General features: G+C 37.3%; 1 non-coding gene across 1 annotated transcript; it reads right to left on the bottom strand.

Annotated features, from left to right (window-relative positions):
- Positions 1–280: 280 nt before the first annotated feature.
- Positions 281–383, bottom strand: LOC141570227 (U6 spliceosomal RNA). Its single transcript, XR_012494238.2, has one exon. It is a non-coding gene; the product is annotated as a U6 spliceosomal RNA (small nuclear RNA).
- Between the last annotated feature and the right edge of the window lie 21,964 nt (positions 384–22,347).

The raw sequence follows: 22,347 nt of genomic DNA, 5'->3' as shown, positions 1-22,347 counted from the left end.
AGGAAAAATAACCTGAGAGTCATCCTTCACCCCAACTCCTCTTCCCAGGATTAGGCCAATGTTAACATCTTTACATGTGTGTTTCTAGATCCATTTCTACGCATTTTTTGGGGTAAAATACACATAACATAAAATGTACTGTATTAATCATTTTAAAGTAACACTTTTGTGTATATATTTCTAGTTTTACTCCTATGCATTTTTATTGTGGTAAATATACATAACATAATATTTACTGTGTTAACCATTTTTAAGTGTACAGTTCAGGGCAGTAAGTACAAAGAAGGTGTAATGCTTCTGAATTTGTGTGTCATGCTTGTGCGGGGACCATGCTAATCTTCTCTATCATTCCAATTTTAGTGTATGTGCTGCAGAGCAAGCACTCTTTGCATATTTAAAGGTACATGTTCCAATATTATAAATGTAATAATACTGTAGGGAAAAAGAAAAAATGAAGGTGAAAGATGGATTTTCCTAGTAAAAGAAAAACAAAATTTTTCTGACCAGTAGAACTGCAAGCATTTTAAGCAGAAGGAAAATAACAGATGGAAACTTTAATCCACACAAAGGAATAGAGAATGCCAGAAATGGTAACTATATGGGTAAATACAAAAACATTCTTTCTCCAATTTAATTTCTTTAAAAGATATTTGACTATTTAAAACAGACATAATAAAATGTGTGGAATTTATAACATGTAGATGTAAAATATCTGACAATAATTACAAAGTACAAGAGGAGGACAATGAAAGTATACTGTTGTAAAGATCTTACATGTCACATGAAATGATATAATATTATGTAAAGGTAGATTATAATTAGTTATGAATAGTTAAATGGTGTAAACTCTAGAGCAACCACTAAAACAATTTTAAAAAGAAGGTGTAGCTAGTAAGCCAATAGTGGAGGTAAAATGGAATCATAAAATGATTAGGTTACTGTAAGTGAATAAAGAAACAAAGGAAAAAGAGAACAAAGAATATATTGGGAAACAAATATCAAACTGGTAAATTTAAACCTAACCATATATTCAATAATAACATTGGCTATAAATAGTCTAAACATTCTGTTACTACATATATCGAATCATTATGTTATACAACTAAAACTAATACAATGGCACATGTCAATTATACCTCAACTTAAAAAAATACTCATTAAAAGACTGAGATTATCAAATTGGATAAAATAAAAGCAAGACCCAAATATATGCTGTCTACAAGAAAACAACTTTAACTACAAAGATGTGGGCAGATTAAAAATAAAAGAGTAATAAATATTATTTTAAAAATTTACAAAAATAATAAATAAAAGGTTAGATAAATACATGTCACACAAGCACTAGGCAGAAGAAAGGAAATTTGTTATATTAATATTAGACAAAGTAGATTTCAGGGATCATAATGATAAAGGGATTAATTCATGAAGAAGACATAATAATGCTTACGGAGCTTCATAATACATGAAGCAAACACTGACAGAAGTGGAAGAAGAAACAATGTTATAGTTAAAGACTTCAACACTCCTCTCTCAATCATTGTTAAAATATATGGACAAAAAAATTAGTACGGATACAAAAGACTTGAATAACATTATCAACCAAATTAAATTAATTGGCATATATAAAACACTCTAACAACAGCAGAATAAACATTATTTCCAAGTGTACATGGAACAGTTATCAAGTAAGGCCATAAAACAAGTCTCAATAAATTTTAAAGGACTGAAAGCATTCATAGTATATTCTCTGACCACAATGGAATTAATTAGAAATCAGTAATAGATATCTGGAAACACTCCAGTGTTTGGGAATTAAGCAACATACTTCTAAATAACACAAAGGTAAAAGAAGAAATCACAAGTGAAATTAGAAAATATTTTGAACTGAATGAAAACAAAAGCAGCTCCCCTTAAAAGTGTATCGAAAGCAGTGCTAAAGGGAAATTTATTATTTCCAATGCTTACGATGGAAAGAAGAAAAGTTTAAAATCAAATATCTAAGCTTCCACATTAAGAAACTAGAAAAAGAAGAGCAACTTAACCCAAAGTGCAAGGGAAGGAACAACCAAAAATCAATAAAATAATAAATGGACAAACAATAGAGAAAACCAGTGGAACCAAAAGTTGATTCTTTGAAAATAAAACTGGTAAATCTTTAACTACACTGAACAAGAAAAATAGATAGAGGACACAATTACCAGTATTAGGAATGAACAATTCTACAAACACTAAAAGGATAATAAGGGAATATTATGAAAAACTTTAAGTCAATATATTCATCAAATTAGATAAAATGGAAAAATTCCTTGAAAATCAGAACAACTAAAGCTCACTCAGGAAGAAATGATTGAACTATCTTGACCTACTCATATTTAAAGAATTAAAGTTGTAGTTATAAACCTTTCTACAAAGAAAACCCTTAGTCCAAGTAGCTTTACTGGTCAATTTTATCAAACATTTAAAGAAGGAGCAAACTCAATTCTACATAAAAGAGTAGAGATGAGAAGACTTTCTTATTTATTTTATGAAGCTAGTATCACCCTAGCACCAATACTGAGAAAAAAAGGAAAAGAAAAGAAATTACAAGGATAGGAAACTATAAACCAAAATGCCTTGTGAACACAGAAACAAATATCATTAACAAAATGTTAGTAAATCAAATCCAGGTGTGTGTGTGTGTGTGTGTGTGTGTGTGTGTGTGTGTGTGTATGTATATATTCACTAAATGGGGTTTATCCCAGGAAAATGTAAGATGGATTCCACATGCAAAAAAAATCAATAAATGTAACTCACCATATTCACAGACTAAAAAGGAGAAGCTATATGATCAGCTCAACAGATGCAAAATAAATTTTGACAATTTTCAACACCTATTTATGATTTAAAAAACAAATGAGCTCTCAACAAACCAGAAATAGAAGAAAAATTTCTCAATTTGATAGAGTAAACATACAGCTAAAACCACATTTACTAATTTAAAACTGAGCTATTTCCTCCTAAAATTGGGGAAAACTCCCCTCTTGCCATTTCTATTCAATGGGAGCTCTCCTAGTCAATATTGTAAGGCAAGAAACCAAACTAAAAACCTTGTAGTTTGGCAAGGAAAAAATAAACTGTCAGTATTCACTGGCAATCTCGTTGTTATGTACAAAATCCTCAGGAATCTACCAAAAACAACTACAACTAAGAAGTAAATTTAACAAGGTCACAGGATACAAGGTCAATATACAGAAGTAATTGTTTCTATATGCTAGCAAGAAGGAATTGGAAATTGAAAACAATTAAATATATTATTTACAATGGCATCACAAAGCATGAAATATTTAAGGATAAGTTTAACAAAATATGTGATCCTATGTACATGGAAAACTCCAAGACTTTTCTGAGATTAATTAAAGAAGATCTAAATAAATAGTGAGATATGCCATATTTATAGTTCAAGTGACTCAATATCGTTAAGATGTCAATTCTCCGTAAACTAATCTATTGGTTAATACAATCCCAATCAAAATCCCACCAGGATTTTTCGTAGAAATTTATATAGAAATGAAAAAAACCTAGAATAGCCAAAACTATTTTGGAAAAGATCATTACTTGACTTCAAGACTTATTATAAAGCTAAAATAATCAAGACAGCGTGGCAATACCATAAGGATAGACATATAGATTCATGAAGCTAAATCTAGTGTTCAGATATTAATCCACACATAAATGGTCAATTGCTTTTCAATATAGGTACCGAGATATCAACAATAAAAAAGATGGTCTTTTTAATAAATAGTTGAAATAAATTCAGAAAAGATAGTCTCTTTAGCAAATGGTTCTAGAAAAAATGAAATTTTTATATGCAAAAAAACCCACTTAACCTTTACCTTACACCACTTAAGAAAATTAATTCAGAAGTATTCTAGATCTAAATGGAAAATCTAAAATCATTAAACTTCTAGAACAAAACAGGAGAAAAATTATTGTGATTTGGGGTTAGCCAATGATGTCTAACAACATAAGGCACAAACCTTGAATAAAAATTAATAAATTGAAGACGGCATCAAAATTGAAAATGTTTCGTCCTTAAAATATAGTACTACTAAGAAAGTGAAAAGGTAAGCCACAGATTGGGAGAAAATATTAGCAAAGTATACAGATATATGATAAAGGACTTGTATCCAGGAATAGTAAAGAATTCACAAAACTCAATAATAAGACAAACAACCTGACTTTTTTTTAATGGGCAAAAGATTTGAACGGACACTTCACCGAAGAAAATATACTAAGGGCAAATAAGCATGTGAAAAACAAAAACAAAATGCTCAACATCATTAATCATTAAACAACTAAGATGCTCCTACATAGCTGATAAGAATGCAAAATGGTCCACCACTTTGGAAAAGTTTGTCAGTTTCTCATGCAGTTAAGCATACACTTACCATATGACCCCACAGTTCCATTTCTAGATATTAACTCAAGAGAAATGAAAATGTACATCCATGTGAAGACTTGAATATGCATAACAATTTTGTTCGTAAAAGTTCCAAACTGGAAACACACCAAACATCATCAACAAGTGAATAGCAAAACAAATTACAGAACACTACCTGGCAATATAAAGGAACAAACTTCTGAGATATGCAATAACACACCACACTGAAATTGTATTTTGCTCATTCTTTTTTCCCTTTAGCTGCCAGCTCCCCCCCACCCCCCCACCCCCGTCACCATCCCTCCCCCAAACACACACATACACTTCTGCCACTGTAAACTCCTTGAGAGCAGGAGCTGTTTCCTCTTTTTCCATCATATTCTCAGTGCCTCACATAGAGCCGGACATACAATGAGCGCCCAGTAATTACTTGTTGAATGTAAGAATTTTATTGCTTTTCAAAGTTCATGAGGTTCTTATTTTGCAAGATCAGCTTGCACATTCTGGGGCATTGGGTTCTTCTCTCATGCACTCTGTTTTGGTGAAAAACAACCTCCATCTTGACTTCTGGATGATGGGTCAGCAGAGTTTACAGTGGCAATAATGAAAGCTCCTGTGCTCCTGTTTCATTCTCTCCTCTTGATCTGAGAGGTTTAAGCTGAAGTTCCTTCCATGCCTGCTTTAGGCTCAGGCACAGCGCCAGCCCCAGCCCCAGTGTTTGAATTATATGCTCCTTTGGCCAAGTTTTAGAAGCCAACTTGCAATTTGGCTGTTGCAATATGTTCTGGCTGTTTCAAGTGTGGTTTGGGCTCACTGATACTCATGAACTTGCAAAGAGAAGGCTCCTCTCGCCGTGGAGGCTGGGCAGTAGAAGAAGTGCCCTTTCCTGGTTTCCCTGGGACACTGGCCAGGCTGTGTGTCTGCTGAGAATAGCTCAGATGCTTCCTGAGGAATTCCTTAGGTTCCCTTCCAGATGGAACAGACTTTTCAACCTTGAGCTTCGGGTGTTTTGGCCTCCAGAGATGAGTACCCCATTTTACCCTGAAGACACAGATGAAGTTTTCACCTCTTGAAGCCCCTTATGTGTTTTTCATTCAGTTAAAAATGTGTTAGTTCCCAGGTGCAGCATCCCACGGCAGCTAAGAGGGAACGCCAGGACAGAGTAATGTCTGCGATGGCAGAGGTTGCTGTAGTTGTGTGGGCCAGCAGCCAAGGAGATTGTTTTTTCTTGGACTAAATTACTATTTCTGCTTTTTTTCTTCTTCTGGTTAGGTCATGGACAAATAGTACAAGCATGCTTTTGCTTTCCTTAATTAAGTTAATCCATTTTCTAGAATAAGCACTCTCTTTGCTTGATTTCATTAACTGGTGTGTACATGCACGTGCATGCATGTGTGCGTGTGTCAGTATGAGTGTGCAAACAATATAGGGCTCTGAACTATATGTGCCACACTTTCAGGAGTTCAGCATATGAGGGCCTCCTACTAGTTATAGTAAAATAACTAGCTATAGTAAAATAACAATACTGTGTGCCGGGCACTATGTTAAATATTTTTCAAGGCTTATCTCCTTTAATCTTTATATTGATTGTGTGAGGTAGGCTGGTATCAGCCCCACTTCACAGATGAGGGAACTGAGGTTTATCAAGGTGAAGTAATTTTCCCAGAGTCACACACACTTCTAGAAGTAACGGGGCTGGTTTTCAACCGCAGCAATTGACTTCAGAACTCTGCTTTTTATCTGCTCATATTGAGATCGATGGGTTAGCTGTGGGGATAAAACCATCAAATAAAGATGGAGTACATGGCCACTCTTAATTTCGTATTGTTGTCTGTAAATGGGCCACTTACTTTTCAAAGGTAAGCGTCAAAGTGTCTGGACTCTAACTTACAGCATTGGGTAATCTTTTACAGAAGTGACTGCTTGGTGTTTCTCGAACATCCTCTAACTGGACCCACAGGAACCTGACTGAGGTTCCTTGAGTGGGGGAAGGGGTAGTGATTTTCTAGGAGCCTGTGAAGAATTGTAACTCTGGTGAGAAGAAAATCCCTCCACTACTGAGAAAGCACCGTGAGGAGCCATTTTTTCATTCATTCATCACCTCCTTTATGGGGTGAGAAAGGCAGCAACAAATGCTGTTTTCATAGAGCTTACAGTCTGGCAGAAAGGATGACAATTAAATGAGCAATTACAATAAGTGCCATGAGAGAAATGCTGGAAGAGCTGGTGTAATGGGAGTGTAGGACCCTGGGAGAACACTTGTGTCCCATGGAAAAGCCTGGAGAAGAGCAGAGGCAAAAACCAGGGTCAGCCCAACTGTGAGAAGAGGTAGATTAAGACCCTGGGGCGGGGTGGGGGTGGGGGGCTGCTGAGGAGATCCTCATCTGTAGCTGTCCCAGGATATTTTTAATGACCATCAAAGAAATAGTGTTTGCTCTCTGGGACCCTCAGAGCAAAAGACGTTGCAAACTTTCAGCGTTCTGGTGTTTCTGCTTGTAGGCACGCAGAGCTCAGACATTCTTACTCTCATTGTCAAAGTCAACCACACTGCTAGCTGTGATCTATAGAAACTTGATTCTATGCAGCCAGTGCTAGAAGTTTCTTTTTTCCCCCAAAATATATATGTTCATATATTGGAGCTGCCATCCTCCGAGGGAGAATTATTCATTTTCCAAAGTTGATTATTTTAAGAAGTAAATTCTCCTCAACTTTGAAAGACTACCACAAAGGGACTTGGCAAAAGCCAGGGAAGAAATGCAATAATTAAAAAGAGCACCTCAAGGCTTCTCCAACTTTTCATTAAGTGCCCAAACAAAAGGAGAGGGAACCCTGCCCCTACAATGTATGGAACATCACTATGAGGTCTTATAAATTTCTCTGAAAATTTTTTTTGTTTTATTTTAAAAGGTGATATGAGTATTAATAAATTTTGCATTAACTCTGTGATATATCAGAGGTTATTTTCAAATGAAAAGAGTATATTGCTCCCAAATATACCCATTGATACTCTAAACGAACACCCCTGAGTGAGAAAACCCTTTTCATTCTTTTTCACTATATTTGAATTTTTTAAAAAACCACCGGGAAGTGCATAAAATGTATAGTAAATTTTTATTTACAAATTTTTTTCCAGTGTGAGCAGTTGCCTTTATTTTTATTTTTTTTAAAGATTTTTATTTAAAGTTATATCTAACATACAATAGTATATTAGTCTCAAGTGTACATCATAGTTGTTCAACATTTATATACCTAAAGAAGTGATCACCATGATAAGTCCAGCAACCATCTGACACCATACCACACTATCACAGTATTATAGATTATATTCCCTATGCTATACATTACATCCCCATGACTTACTTGTTTTAACCTGGAAATTTGGACCTCTTATTCCTCTTCACCTTTTTTCCACTTTTTAAATTTTTCATTTACAGTTAATATTTGATACTATTTTGTGTTAATTTCAGGTGTACAGTTAAACATTTGTATAATTTAAGAAGTGATCTCCCTGACTAGTCTAGTACCCACGTGGCATTATACATAGTTATTACCATATTATTGACTATATTTCCTATGCTTTACATCCCTGTGACTACTTTGTAACTAGCAATTTGTATTTCTTAATCCCTTCACCTTTTTCACCCTGCCCCATCCCCTCTTCAAATCTAGTACCCATCTGACACCGTACATAGTTATTACAATATTATTGATTATATTCCTTATGTTATACTCTACATCCCAATGACTACTTTGCAACAATTTGTACTTCTTAATCTCCCTTTTCACCCATTCTCAACCTCCCTCCCATCTGACAACCATCAAAATGTTCTCTGTATCTACGAGTTTGTTTCTGTTTTGTTTGTTTGTTTAGTTCTTTAGATTTCACATATAAGTGAAATCACATTGCATCTGTCTTTCTCTGTCTGACACTTCACTCAGCACAATACTCTCCAGGTCCATCCATGCCACAGGTGGTGAGGACCCATTCCTTTCCACGGCCAAGCAATATTCCATTGTATGTGTGTACCACCTCCTCTTATCCATTCTTCCATCGACAGAGAGATACCCAGAATGTTTCCACATCTTGGCTATTGTAATAATGCTGCAGTGAACATATGGATGCACACATCCCCTCGAAGTAGTATTTTGGGTTTCTTCAGATAAATACCCTGAAGTGGGATTACTGGGTCCTTCTTTGTCTCATGTTATAGCCTTTGTTTTAAAGTCTATTTTGTCTTGTATAAGTATGGATATCCCAGCTTTTTTTGCTTTTTTACATTTCCATTTTCATGAAATATCTTTTTCCATCCCTTTACTTTCAGTCTCTGTGTGTCTTTTGATCTGAAGTGAGTCTCTTATAGGAAGCATATGTAAGGGTTTTGTTTTCTTATTCATTCAGCCATCCTATGTTTTTGATCAAACCACTTAATTCATTTACATTGAAAGCAATTGTTGATGCATATGTAACTATTGCCATTTTATTATTCATATTTTTTATTTATTTATTTATTGTCTTAAAGAAGCCCCTCTAAGATTCCTTGTAATACTCATTTGGTGGTGATAAACTCCATTATATTTTTCTTGTTTGGGAAGTTCTTTATCTGTCCTTTGATTTTAAATGATAGCCTTGCTGAGTAGAATAGTCTTGGTTGTAGATACTTGCTTTTTCACTACTTTGGCAGGCATATTCTGGCTTGCAAAGTTTTTGTTGAGAAATCAATAGACAATCTTATGGGAGCTCCCTTATAAGTTACTAGTTGCCTGTCTCTTGCTGCTTTTAGGATTCTCTCTTTGTCTTTAACATTTGCCATTTTAATTATAATGTGTCTGTGTCTGGATCTGTTTGGATTCATCTTGTTTGGGACTCTGTGCTGGGCTTCTATGTCTATTTCCTTTGCCAGGTTAGGAAAGTTTTCAATCATTATTTCTTCAAATAGGTTTTCAATCCCTTGCTTTCTCTCTTCTTCTGGTACACCTATAATGTAAATGTTGTTATGCTTGCTGTTGTCCCAGAGATCTCTTAAACTATCCTTATTTTTTTTTTTAATTCTTTTTTTTCTTTTGCTGTTCCAATTGGGTGTTTTCTGCTACCTTGTCTTCCAAATCACTGATTCAATCTTCGGCTTCATCTAAGGTGTTGGTGATTCCTTCTAGTGCATTCTTAATTTCAGTTATTATATTTTTCACTTCTGACTGTTGTTTTTTTAAAATAATTTCTATGTCTTTTTATGCTTGCTATCTCTTTGTTGAAGTTCTCACTAGGTTCCTTAAGCATCCTTATAACCATTGTTTTGAACTCTGTCTCTGAAGGTCGCTTGCCTCCACTGCATTTAGTTCTTTTTCTGGAGTTTTCTCCTGTTCTTTCATTTGGGATATATTTCTTTGTTTCCTCATTTTGGCTGCCTTTCCATTTGTTTCTGTGTAATAGGTAGATCTGCTACACCTCTTGCCAGGTGTCCTTAGGTAGTGGGTGACCTGTGGGGCTTAGGCACAGTCTCCCTGGTCACGTGCTCTGAGTGCTCCAGAAGTGCCCCTTGTGTGGGCTGTGTGTGACCTCCTGTTATATTTGAGCCTTGACTGCTATTGGAACCTCATTGGGTGCGACTGACCCTCAGGCTGAATGGCTGTGGGATTTGGTTATGTCTACAGCTTATAGACTGCTGCTTGAGGGTGCTTACCTCATGGAGTTACTCCATGGGATTTACTCCAGCAGGCTCTAGTGCCTGTTGAGACTGCCCTGTGGGTGTGCCACTTGTGGGGCTAATTGGGTGGTGCTCTGCTGTGGTCTGAAGCCAACCTCCAAGTATGTTTGTTCTAGGGCCTCTTGGGAGGGGCTCTGATGCAGGCCCAGGTCACCCACTGCCTGTGACGGGCTGGGGTCTACATGGTAGGAGCTACAAAGTGATCCATTGTTGTCCACTGCCTGTGTTGGGCCTGGAGGCATGTGGGAGAGGCCATGCTGTGAACTGAAGATGGCTATCACCAGTGCTGGGTCTAGGGTAGTTCTGCAAAAAGCCAGAAGCAGGGAAGCCTGCTCCCACCTGTTGCTGGTTGCCAATGAAGCCTCCTGTGGGTATGCAGTTGAGTGAGGCAGGGTCACAGTGAGTCAGCAGGTTGGAGCTGTGGAGCTCACCAGGCCAATCAGATTCAGATTTGGCCGTAAGCGTAGGGGGCAGGCTCAACACAGGAAAGATGGTGCCCAGCCGGCTACATGGGAGAATGAACCCACACAGGGAAAATACCCACTGCCCTCCAGGCCACCCCTGAGGCCACACACCTCAGCCTGCTCCCTGTATGTCTCTGATGCCTCCCGCATCACCGTCCCTCTGCTGGAACCCAGGGTGAGTACCTGCGATCGAGTGAATCTGTGCACAGGCCGTTTAAGAGGATGGCTGGGTTTCCCACTGCCTTCTGTCCCACACAGATGGTTGGAATCCTCACTGTTTTTCACAGCCAGATGTTGTGGGGGCTCCTCTTCCTGGCACCAGTACTCCTGGCTGGGGAACCTGGTGTAAGGCTGGGGTTTCTTGCTCCTCCATAGGGAACCTCTGTGGCTGAGTTATCCCTCCCAATTTTCACTTGCCACATGGGAGGTTTGGGGCTGGCCCATTTCATGTCTCTGCTCATTTTACCAATCTCAATGTGTCTTCTTTATATGCTAAGTTATAAAACTTCTGTTCAGCCAGACTTCAGATGGTTCTCTAGGTTGATAGTTCTATAATTTAGTTGTAATTTTGATGCATTCATGGGATGAGGCAGGCATAGCATTTATCTACTCCACCATCTTAGATCATTCAATCTATAGTACAATTTGAAAATACTTCACAACACTTAACAATGGATTCCTCCCTCCTTGGGAATAGTGATACCAAATTTAAACCATAAAGCTGGATTCTTCCTGGATCTCTTTGAATCTCTGTTTTTGTTTTTAATTTGTAAAATGGGGACAGCAACATTTATCACATAGGGATGTTAGAAGGACTAAATGGAATTAATGTATGTAAAGTATTAGGCAATAATGGATGCTCCATAAAAATTACTTTCTTTCCCATAGGTGAATTTTATAAATCAAGACAGAATTTTTCATACATTATCTGAAAGTCAAAATACTTAAAATTTAAAATAGATGATTAAGGTTCTGGAAATTTACCTTCTATTTTCAACTTCCCTGCTCACTTTAGGAATTTATTAATTCTTTCTATGCTGTAATCTTAGTATTTAAAAATAGACACATTAATACTGACTTCTTATGGAAATTAATTAGATGAAGGAAAGACACTATAAACATACGTCAGTGACTGCTCTGTGTACCATGCTTGACCATGGTTTTCTAAGTGCATTTCAGAAGTTAGATGAGCACCATTCTGATAGAATACTAATTACTCTTCTCCTAAGAAGAGATAAGAAATTTGAGAGAAGAGGAATGAGCAACCTGCTCACATAAGAATGTTAGTGTCCTATATACCATGGAACACTACTGAGCCATAAGAAAGATGAAATACTGCCATTTGTGACAACATGGGTGGACCTTGAGAGTATCATGCTAAGCAAAACAAGTCATATGGAAAAGGACAAGAACCATATAATTTCACTCACATGTGGGATAAAAAATAGAAAGCAATAAAGGAACAAACAAAACAAACAAACTCATAGAGACAACAGTATGGTGGTTATCAGAGGGGAAAATGGGTGGACAGAGGTTAAAGAGGGTAAAGAAGATCAAATATGTGGTAACAAAAGGAGACTAGACTTTGGGTGGTGAGCACACAATGCAATATACAGATGATTTTTTATAGAATTCTACACTTGAAACTTATACAATGTTATTAACCGATGTCACCCCCATAAATTCAATGAATAAATAAGAGGGGGTGAAAAAGAATGTTAATGTCCCTGACTTCCACACACTACAGAGACCAACACATCTGTAAAATTATTATGCTAAATCAATGTTTTGCTGATAATTTGAAACATGTGATCAAACACCCCCTACATGTCTTTTTTAAAACTATGGTACAAGAAGACTGAAGAAAGGAAAGGAAGAAATATTATTGGACCTCAAATCTATAACTTATGTTTTTAAAGTCACAATATAGCATTCTGTATCCTTAAGTGAAATTTAAATGGAGAATCATTGGTCATATGCTGTTAAAATAGATAATTATATATTCTATTTTTTTTAAAGCACAACAAGAACTAAAATGAGCTATGTGATGCAAATAAATGAATTTATTAGGAAGAATATGAACAAGATAAACCTTCAAATTAAATTTTTTTGCATAGTAAATTGCAATGTGTCATTATTTTTTTACAAACAACAAAAGAATTTTCAAATAATTTGGTATAAGTCACTAAGAATTATTTTTATAGCCATATTCCTTTTAAAGTAAGTTTGCCAACTTTAACCATTTTAAATAAAGGAACGTTGCTAAAGATTTGTTACACAGGACTGAAGAAAATGAAACCCTATTATTAACGCAAAGTTCTCCTCTTTGCCTTGGTAAAGAAAGCAAAATATTGCATAAATTATTATAATACCTTGAAGAGTTATTACATTTCTTTGATAAATACGATAGAAGGAAATGGTATAGGAAACAATAAGCTGGACATACAGGGTGAAATTTTATTGTGCATATAAGATTCTCATAGTTATGTTAGATGTGTTTATATCATACAACGATCATTGACATTTTCCTTAATCTATTTTGTTCATTCACTGCCTTCATAATAACCATAGTGCACTGAAAGTAGTCTCACAAATTTAATCTTTTTCTATTAGATTGCATTTTCATATTTATAGGGCTATTAGGGGAAAAAAAGACCAGGGGAAAATTTTGATGCCAGATTGTCGCGTGAAATTAAATCTATGCCCTTAAAAATGAAATGGTGTATTCAGCACATGGCTATGCTCTTGCAGAATTAAATTTAGCATTGTCTATGGTTTTTCATGTGGCTAAGAACTATTTCTTGCTGTCTGGAAAATTCCTTTCTGAAATTATCTTTGCAATATTTCATTTAAATTACAAGATAGGATAATCTACATTTCACTAACACTTCTAGAACTACTATGCAAATAAACGCATCAACCTAAAGACAGAACACTAGCTTATATGTGTAGTTAAAGAGGCACAAACAGAAAAAGCACTCTATTTCTGTATAGCCGTCTATGGCTGATGCTAATTATCGAGTATAATCTTTTGCCTTGATTTGAATTGTTAACACTTAAAATTCTATTTCCTGAAATTGGCTTCTTGTTATGAATATCAAGGCATATGAATTTCAAATAGACATGGAGGAGGCAGAAATGTTTTAATTTCCTAAGAGTTATAATCAGATTTCTTTTCTTATATGTATATGTTTATATCATGTTTGTTGATACTAATATAAAATAATGTTAATAATAACAATATGAAATGAATTTGTTGATTGGCCTCTATGGGCCAGGCATTGTACTCCGTACATTACGTGACTTACCTTCTTCAATCCTCAAAAAACTCTATGGAGTATAAACTCTTCTCCCCATTTTGTAGATGAGAAAACTGAGGTTTAGTGACGTTCAATAACTTGCCTAAGGTTGTACAGTCAGTAAGTGGTGAAACAAGGATTTGAAACAAAACATTTTTAACTTCAGATCTCCTACTCTTAACCTACTAGTCTACCTCAAATAGAATTTAAAGTAGTTTTGAAAGATACATACTGTATATCAAAAGAATATGAATTAGGAAGACATGAGAAAGAGAATAGGAGTGGAAATGGGACCAGGAATTAGGCCAGGACATGAGATGTAGGGTACTTGCTTAGACTGAACCATAGATTTACTCTAAGCTTTTTAGCAGTCTTTGCACAGACCAAACACAATATAGTGTCTGTATCATAAACGTGAACAATTTGGTCAAGAGGAACACAGCTATTCTTTATGTGAACACTATAAAGACAGCCTCCTAAGGATTCTCATAAACAGAACACCATGCGATATAATCAAGTTCATTTTCAACAGTATCCTTTCAGTAAATGCAATGATGAACTTCACAGGGCTGCTTCTTACTGATCTGCTGACACAGACAAATAGCACAATTCAGTGAAAACAATTCTCCAGAATGCCAACACAACACAGACCAGACACACATGGGCCATAAGCGAGACTGAAGGCATTCATGAAACCAAGCATTTGCTTTCAAAATAAAAAGCTAAACAAAACACACATAATAAACTTACTACATAATTTCCCCGGACTTTTGTCTATAGTTGTGGCATATGGACAATATTTTTCAAGAAGTAAAAGTAATAAAACATAAAATTTGATCTCAAGAGTTTATATCTTAAGCTAGAAGGAATTAAAATAGCATTTGGCCACCTTTTCGAGTATCAGTGACTTAGGAGCACTTGATTTTCACACCTGCTGCTACCCATTCGCCTCTTCCCTTTTTCCATGCTACTGTGACAAGGAACATCGTGGGAAAATCACGTGGAGATTCTAGAAAATCTAGAGATGCAGAAGTAGACCAAAAATTTTTTTAAAAAGAAGTCATAAAAATCAGTACCTGCTTAAGAGACTGTATCATGAGGTCAGATTTCAAGACAGGGCTGACCTTTTTTATAGTCTTTGCTCCCTGATTATTCTGCCACCCACTCTCTGAAGTGTTTCACTTCAGTTTGTGAGATTGCATACACACCCAAAAGGAATGGTTGTGTGTATATAGTTAAATTTTCCAGGGAGATAAATTTATATTAGGTAATTTAGATAATAGAATGAGAGAATACAAGAATATTTACATTGGAGGATACATTTGGGTGTGTTTTATTGAAAGATATGTTTGCCTTTGTGAGTTTCCTTTATCCATACATATAAATGTAACCTTTTAAAAATGGAATGCTTTAATGTCCAAGTTCTTCCAGCATTTGGTAGAATTCTTGGAATATTATTTGATATAAAAAATTGAGTTGATTTTTCATGATTGTGTGTGTGACTGTTGTTATGGGTATTTTTTGTTTTCTTCTTAAGGGAAAGAGATTGACTGTTTTGATCAAAACTGCTACTCTCTTTCTTGATGAGACTGTGGAAAAAAAGGTATTTTCTACGTGTCTATATCAGAGTAGGAAGACATTGGAGGGGCTTTCTATAAGTGAAGAAGAAAGAAGACAAAGACAGGCATTCTGGTAGAAAACTAAGAAATTCTCAAAAGAATATGAAGAAAAAATCAGAGATAAGGAAAAATACTCAGTTCGTGAGGTGAAAAATACAAAACCTTAACACGAGAGAGGAAAAGTTGCGGGTAGGGAAGAATAGGTGAGACTTGAACAAGACGCTACAGATAAAAGTGTAGTGGGTATGGACCAGAGGGAGGAGAGAAGGGAGCAAACGCTTTCCTTGAACACATTCTCAGAAGCAATGCTTCTTTCTTGGCAAATCTTAAGTTAGTATGTTGGCGAGACAGTTAAGAGTATGATAAGAAGGTGTCAGAGGAAGAGGTGCAACTGACAGACCAGGAGAAGAGAGTCAAAGAGTGTGCTCTACGCTTGCTTATCCCTCCACCAACCAGGGGCTGGACCCACTCCCACGGACACCTGGACACACACACACACACACACACACACACACATCCTGATGTACTGCTGAGGGCAATCCCAATCATAGTAGCCACTGCAGTCCTCCAGATTATAGCAGAGAGGCTAAATGAAAAAAAATCAGCACTGTCTTATCTGTAATTTGTGTTTCTTATATATCCTAGGAGAGCAACTAGAAAAATTAGGAGAGTAATGTCTAAGAATGAACACAGAGAGAAAAATTTTTTTATCCTAATATAGTGAAATTGGGGAGCTGACTAGATTATTTCCTTTTTAAATGATCTCCTCCCCTTAAAAAAAAAAAAGGTGTTGTTTAAGGTCCCAGAAGTTTTTTAAAACAAGCAGTTTGTCCCCTTTTTCAAAGCACAAGGCCAAAAATAGGAATTATTTGGCTTTCTCTTCTGAGGCAGACCTGTGTAAGACAAGCCTGAAAATCCCCCTTGCCAGTTAACTAAGGGAACTGTCAGGAAGGAGTCCTGGGAATTATGATATGCGTTTATACACAGAACGTCTAAATGGGAAACAAAGCTTGACCTGGTTTTCTTCAAAACCAGACCATACTTTCCTTTTCTCTGCTTCCTTTAAAGATGAGGAAGAGAAAAAGGCCTCAAACCAATACTGCTATCTTCTCCTAAATTCTCTGTCAACTTGAGTCACCAAAAGCAAGATGGTCACCTGTATGGTATAATCTGATTTTATAAATATTTTGCCTCGAGATAAAGTGAAAATGTAATGCTTATCAATAGGACACATTTATTATTAACAGCTAACCTTTGCTGAGTGCTTCCAGAGGCCCTGGCTCGCCTGCTAAACATTTTACATGTTATCTCATTTAATCTTCACACCCCAAAGGGGAAGTGTCATGAAAAGCGCCATTTTACAGGTTGCTAAACTGAGGCTTAGAGAAAATGAACAATGTGGTTACACAATTAGTGGTAAAGCCCAATATTAAACCCAGGCAAAGGGACTAGAGCCATCGCTCTTGACCACCAGCTGTAAATTTACAACTCAGTTATGGAGACAGAATGGGAGCCTACAGATATTTAATTATACCAGTTAGCCTATGCTTTATGCTGAAGAAATGGAATGAACCACTGCCTGTATGGAGCACAGAAAAGGGATGCTGTCTGTGGGACGAGCAAGGATGGGAGGGCGAACCGATTGTGTTGCTGCTTCCACCATGGCCTCCACAGAGCAACGGAACAGTATTAAAAACATCTTGGGCAGACTAGAAAGGAAGTCGTTTTTTACAAACACTTTAAGCTGTTATCTACTTGTGAAACCAGCTTTATAAATGCAGGAGATGGGTGTAGAGGAGCCTATCAGTTTGTCAGTTGAAATCTCTTTAATCCTCCCCCTTCTCACCCATGACAGTGGCAGGTCTTAAATTTCAAGCCGCTTTCACCAAGGCTACTAGTTTCCCCAGGCTGTCAGTTTCTAGTGAAGGAGAACCCAGAATAAATTTGACTGATGATATGCCCTAATCTTAAACAGAAGAGGAAAAGATCTTCCCCAACCCCACGTCCACTTAAAATTTTCAAGTCCTCTCTGCAGTTTTTGGCAGACCTTTTGGGAAATACTAAGTTAAACTGAAAATTCAGAGATCCCAGTAACTTTCTGGGTTACTTTCAAACAGCTAACATATTATGAATACAGCCTAAAATTATGGAAACATTGATTCTACTTATTTTAGCAAAGACAGCAGACCTAGAATCAGAATTGAGACCAATAATCAACTGAGGGGAAAAAGGCTGAATTTTTATGGAGGCTAAAATGTCTTATGTGATAGATATATTTTAATAGCTACAAAGCACCTCACCTCATTCTAATATTGACTTAAAAGAAGAATGACAACATTAGAATTTGTTGTTACTTCCTCCTTGGCATCCTACACAGAATATGGGACTTAACTCCAGTACTGCTGGACAAAAAGTGCTTCCCAATTAACACAGTGACTGCAGTGGGCTGGGCTGCAAATATGTGCTTCCTGTTAGGGTGCACATTTAGCTTGTCTTCAGAGGACAGATTTGGAACAAAAGAAAAGGAAGTGGAAAAGACAATTTCATCTTCAGATGTAGCAACAAACAGTGTGCAACGAAAATGTGAATTTCAAGGGGTTTTGTATTTTAGACAATGTGTTGCCCTTTGCTTTTTTGGTCCTCACTTATTGTCATGCAAATATAGTAATATGTCAAAAGTACAGACATTTTATATGCCTGGAAAATTCTCTCATACTAAATTCATGCCCATGCAAATTGTACATTTCTCCTTAATCTTGCCATTGATTGGACCCTTTGCAAGCCACTAAACTGTGACAAAATGTGTACTTTACTGAAATAACATGTAAGCATTTCCTAAATGAATCTCAAATATTTCCGAACTATTTTCAGACATAGTATTTATGAAACTATTAAAAACTCATTACTTTTGCCATTTTTTTCATGAGTTGAAAAGTAAGCACAGGTTATTTATATCATTGCCCTAGAGACACTAGTAATTTTGGTCTGGAAGACATTTGTATTGAAGATACATCATGCAACTGGCATCAGTTTGTTTTTTAAAATTATGTTTATATAGCCATACACTGGTAGCAATTCTAGTTAGTTCTTTTAAAGAACTCTGTAGAGGAAATAGATCATGCCTTTTTTTCATTAATAGAGTCGAAGAATCTTATGCCTTGAAGGAAGAACAAGGCAGTCTCTGGGGAAATCTGAGTGGGCACTTACTGTCTCACCAGCAAACTGGACCAGGAGGAAAACAGAACCCCAGAACAAAAATGTTCCCAAGTTCTTTCCATTTTGCAGATTTCCCATTCCGTGTGGAATAGATGGAGAACATGTTAGAACTGACATGCATACACTTCAGAGAGAGAAACAGCCTTGTGCACCAAAAGACCCCTGAGCATGAGACCATCAACACCAACTACAAAGCTGCACAATTTTGTTTTCTACCAGTTAACTTCAAATGACGCACCCTTCTGTGTGTGTGAGAGAGACGTGCACAGCCCGTCAGGCTTGTCTTTTAGTCGGACTGAATGATGCTGGTTTCTTCTCCACAGGTCTACTCTCTCATTTTTCAGAAGCCCTTGTCTGAGGTAAGGTTTGGGAAGCTCCCTGAAGATGTGAAGGGTTTGCACACAAATGTATACCTGTCCTGAAAGCAGTTCAGGGCAAGGTAGACGATGTTGGGCAGAATTGGTCACACGCTACCACCACCATCACCACTCCCTCCTCACCCCCAACCAGCCCGAGTCCCCGTTTCTGGTGCCCTCATTGTTTTTCTTGATTTGTGATCCTCAGAACCGGAGTCTGGCCTGTCCTGGATTGTTGACTAAAGCCATCACCTTGAACTTCTTCAGGCTTGTTTATCTGTGCTTTTTTTTTTTTTTTTTTTTTTTAATTTGCTAAGTAGGTCAAAACTGGCAATAACAGAGTGAATCCTAAATACCGAAATTTAATTATACAAATGACTCTAGACCTCTTCCATTCCCTGCCTGTCACCTCTAATTTATCACCATGTCCTCCCAATTCTACTCCCTAAACACACTGGAATCTGCCCTGTGGGCTCCATGCTCGCTACCACCTCACCTTAGGACCTAAGGACCCCTTTTCTGGATAGCTGTAGAGGGTCCTCTGGCCTTCTCCGAATATGCTCTCCCTCTAGCCCCTCCTCCCAAGAATACCAAGGAAAAGCCTCAAAAACAGAAGTGCAATTCTACTCCTGCCCTAGTAGGATACAGAACCCTTCCTGGTTCCCCATGGCACTGGGAAGGAAGCTAAAGCAGCTTGTCGTGCACAAAAGACCTCTCCATCATCAGCCTCTTTCTGGTATCCTGGGCCCCCTACCTGCAGCACATCCAGACTCATGGCCACGCCCACATGAAGCGCTTCATGCCCAGGCCCCTGCTCACAAGCTCTGAACTCACTCTTCTCCTTTGGTCATTTACTCTTTTGTATGAGGCGTTCCCTGGGCCTCGGGACCTTTCTCCCATTCTTCCAGGAGGCTTTGCAGAATAATTGAGAGATGGCAAAACTGGGGGTATGTACATAGCTGATATAACTGTGAGAAAATCTGAGGAAAACGAACATCAAAATCTAATCTGAAAGATGCTGTTATTGTTAAAAGCATATAAAAGAATAAAAGGAAGGTTTTCAAAGAATGGGAAGTTTTGACTTGAATTCTAGCCTCAAAAATACTTTATCTGCTCAAATGAATTCTTATATTATATTTTTGGCTATGTCTGTCTTCCAAAAGCCTCTCTCTAAGTCCCAAATGATCACGAGATAACAACATATAAGAATTTGCTTTTTACTTTATCCTCAATCAACCTGGGTTTTATGTGTACAGCTAGGACATGATCACAGCTTTCATATGGACAAAATGAGTTTAAAATGGACAGAACTTTTCCCCCAGATATACAAGGAACTGATATCTACACAATCAGATTAAAGGGCAAAGGAAAAACAAGTGTGAAATTAGGAGGCATTTTGAATAAATGTCTATGTGACAAGCGTAGGGAACTCAGGTGGATACCCTGGCATTTTCATCTCTCACCCTCTAAAGGGTTGGATTTCAATTCCTCCTCTGCCCTCATCCCAGTCTCTCGTTTAGACGGAACCAATAAGAGATGGAAAGATCACACAAATGGAGCTTTGTGAAATAACAAAGAGGAAACAAAGAGGTATAGAGGGGTCCCCAGAGTGGGAGGAGGGGGGTGGAGACTGCCTCTGGCTTGCATTCCTGAATCAGGGGGGTGAAAGGAAGAGACAGGGCTGCTCGCAGGTGTTGGAGGAGGGCTGCCTGCTTCCCTCTCTCCCCCATCATCGCCAAATTCCAGCCCTTAGTGATGGGCTGCTCATTAAACGCAAGCAAATTCCATGTAGAGAATCTTTTGTTGATATTGCAGAATGACTCTGGAGCCAGGCTGCCCAGTGAGGGTCCTGGCACCTATGCCTACTAGTCACATGACCCTGGGCAAGTTTGTTAACCTCTCTGTGCTTCAGTCCCTCTGTCTTTAAATCGCACCAGCCTCCCAGGATTGCTCTGAGGATCATGAGTTAAGATAAATATGAAGCACTCAGAAGATTGTTTCAATAAATGTTAGCTATTATTTTATTAAGCCAGTAAATTGATTATTTAGTGCCTTGGTTTTTTTGATCTGTAAAACTGAATTTGTTTTTACCAACTAGTTATTAGAAAAATTAGGAGTATATTGTGAAAAAGCTTAGAAAATATGAACTAACATGTCAACTGGGGAGACATTTGAAAAGACTTCATACTCACCAAAGCGTTCAACAAACAAGAAAGAAATAACCCTGTCCACCCTTAATCTTACTTCTTTCAAACACATCCCTCTAGAGATATCATTAATTCTGGCGGCTGTCCACATCAGCAGGCAGAGAAAAAACAACCATCTGCCTTGAGGAGATAAAAATGGAGTTTCCTCACTACTCATCAAGTTCCTGTGAAAACACAAGGCCAGATGAGAGGCTGAGTTTATGTTCATTTGGGCATACTGCCTGACAATTTAGAAGTCAATAATTAGCTAGAATGTGTTAAGTACCTACTATGTGCCAGATAAGGCATTAGATACTTTACATGCCTACTGACAGGAGCACCGTGAGTAGAACTATTGCTACCCCATTCTACAGAGGAGAAGACTAAGGTGTAGAAAGGTTGAGTAAATGATCTGGTCTGCCTGACTCCAGACCCTGTTGGCTCAAGCACTCAATTACGCTGCCTCTTTTGACCCTAAGTATGCTGCATAATGTTAGTTTTCACCATGTAAGTGTTGATATTACTAATATTGACGTATTTTTCAGTTGTCAAGTCCACATTCTAAAAAACATTTACAGATTATCTAAATGTCCTTTCCTGGGAAGGCTTGTCATTCTGAGATGACATCTTTCCCACTTTTGGAATTAAAATGCCCTTCTCAAAAATGAAATAATGGTCTGTCTTAGTTAGGGCTGTGCTATAGTCTGAATATTTGCTGCCCCCATTCATATGTTGAAATCCTAACCCCCAAAGTGATGAAGGTGAGGCCTTTGGGAGGTGCTTAGGTCATGAGGGTGCAGGCCTTGTGAATGGGATTAGTGCTCTTATAAAAGAGACCCTACCTCCTAATATCATCACCTTGGGGGTTATGTTTCAACATGAATTTTGAGAGGACACAAACATTCATAACATTGGGTTAGTAGATGGTAAATTTTCTTTCTTTTTAACCCCCCCCCAAAAAAAATCTTTTATGGATCTTGCCAAATATTTCATTTAATTGATGGAGTATGAAATTCAAACTAAGAACATTGCAACATACTTTGAAGAATCTCCACTAGTTATTTAGACTGAAGATCTCATCTCTT

This window comes from Rhinolophus sinicus, chromosome 1, assembly GCF_057876585.1.
Source record: "Rhinolophus sinicus isolate RSI-liver-muscle chromosome 1, RSI-T2T, whole genome shotgun sequence".
Classification (NCBI taxonomy): Eukaryota; Metazoa; Chordata; class Mammalia; order Chiroptera; family Rhinolophidae; genus Rhinolophus; species Rhinolophus sinicus.
The sequence above is the reverse complement of the archived record's forward strand: the minus strand, read 5'-3'. Positions and strand labels throughout refer to the sequence as shown.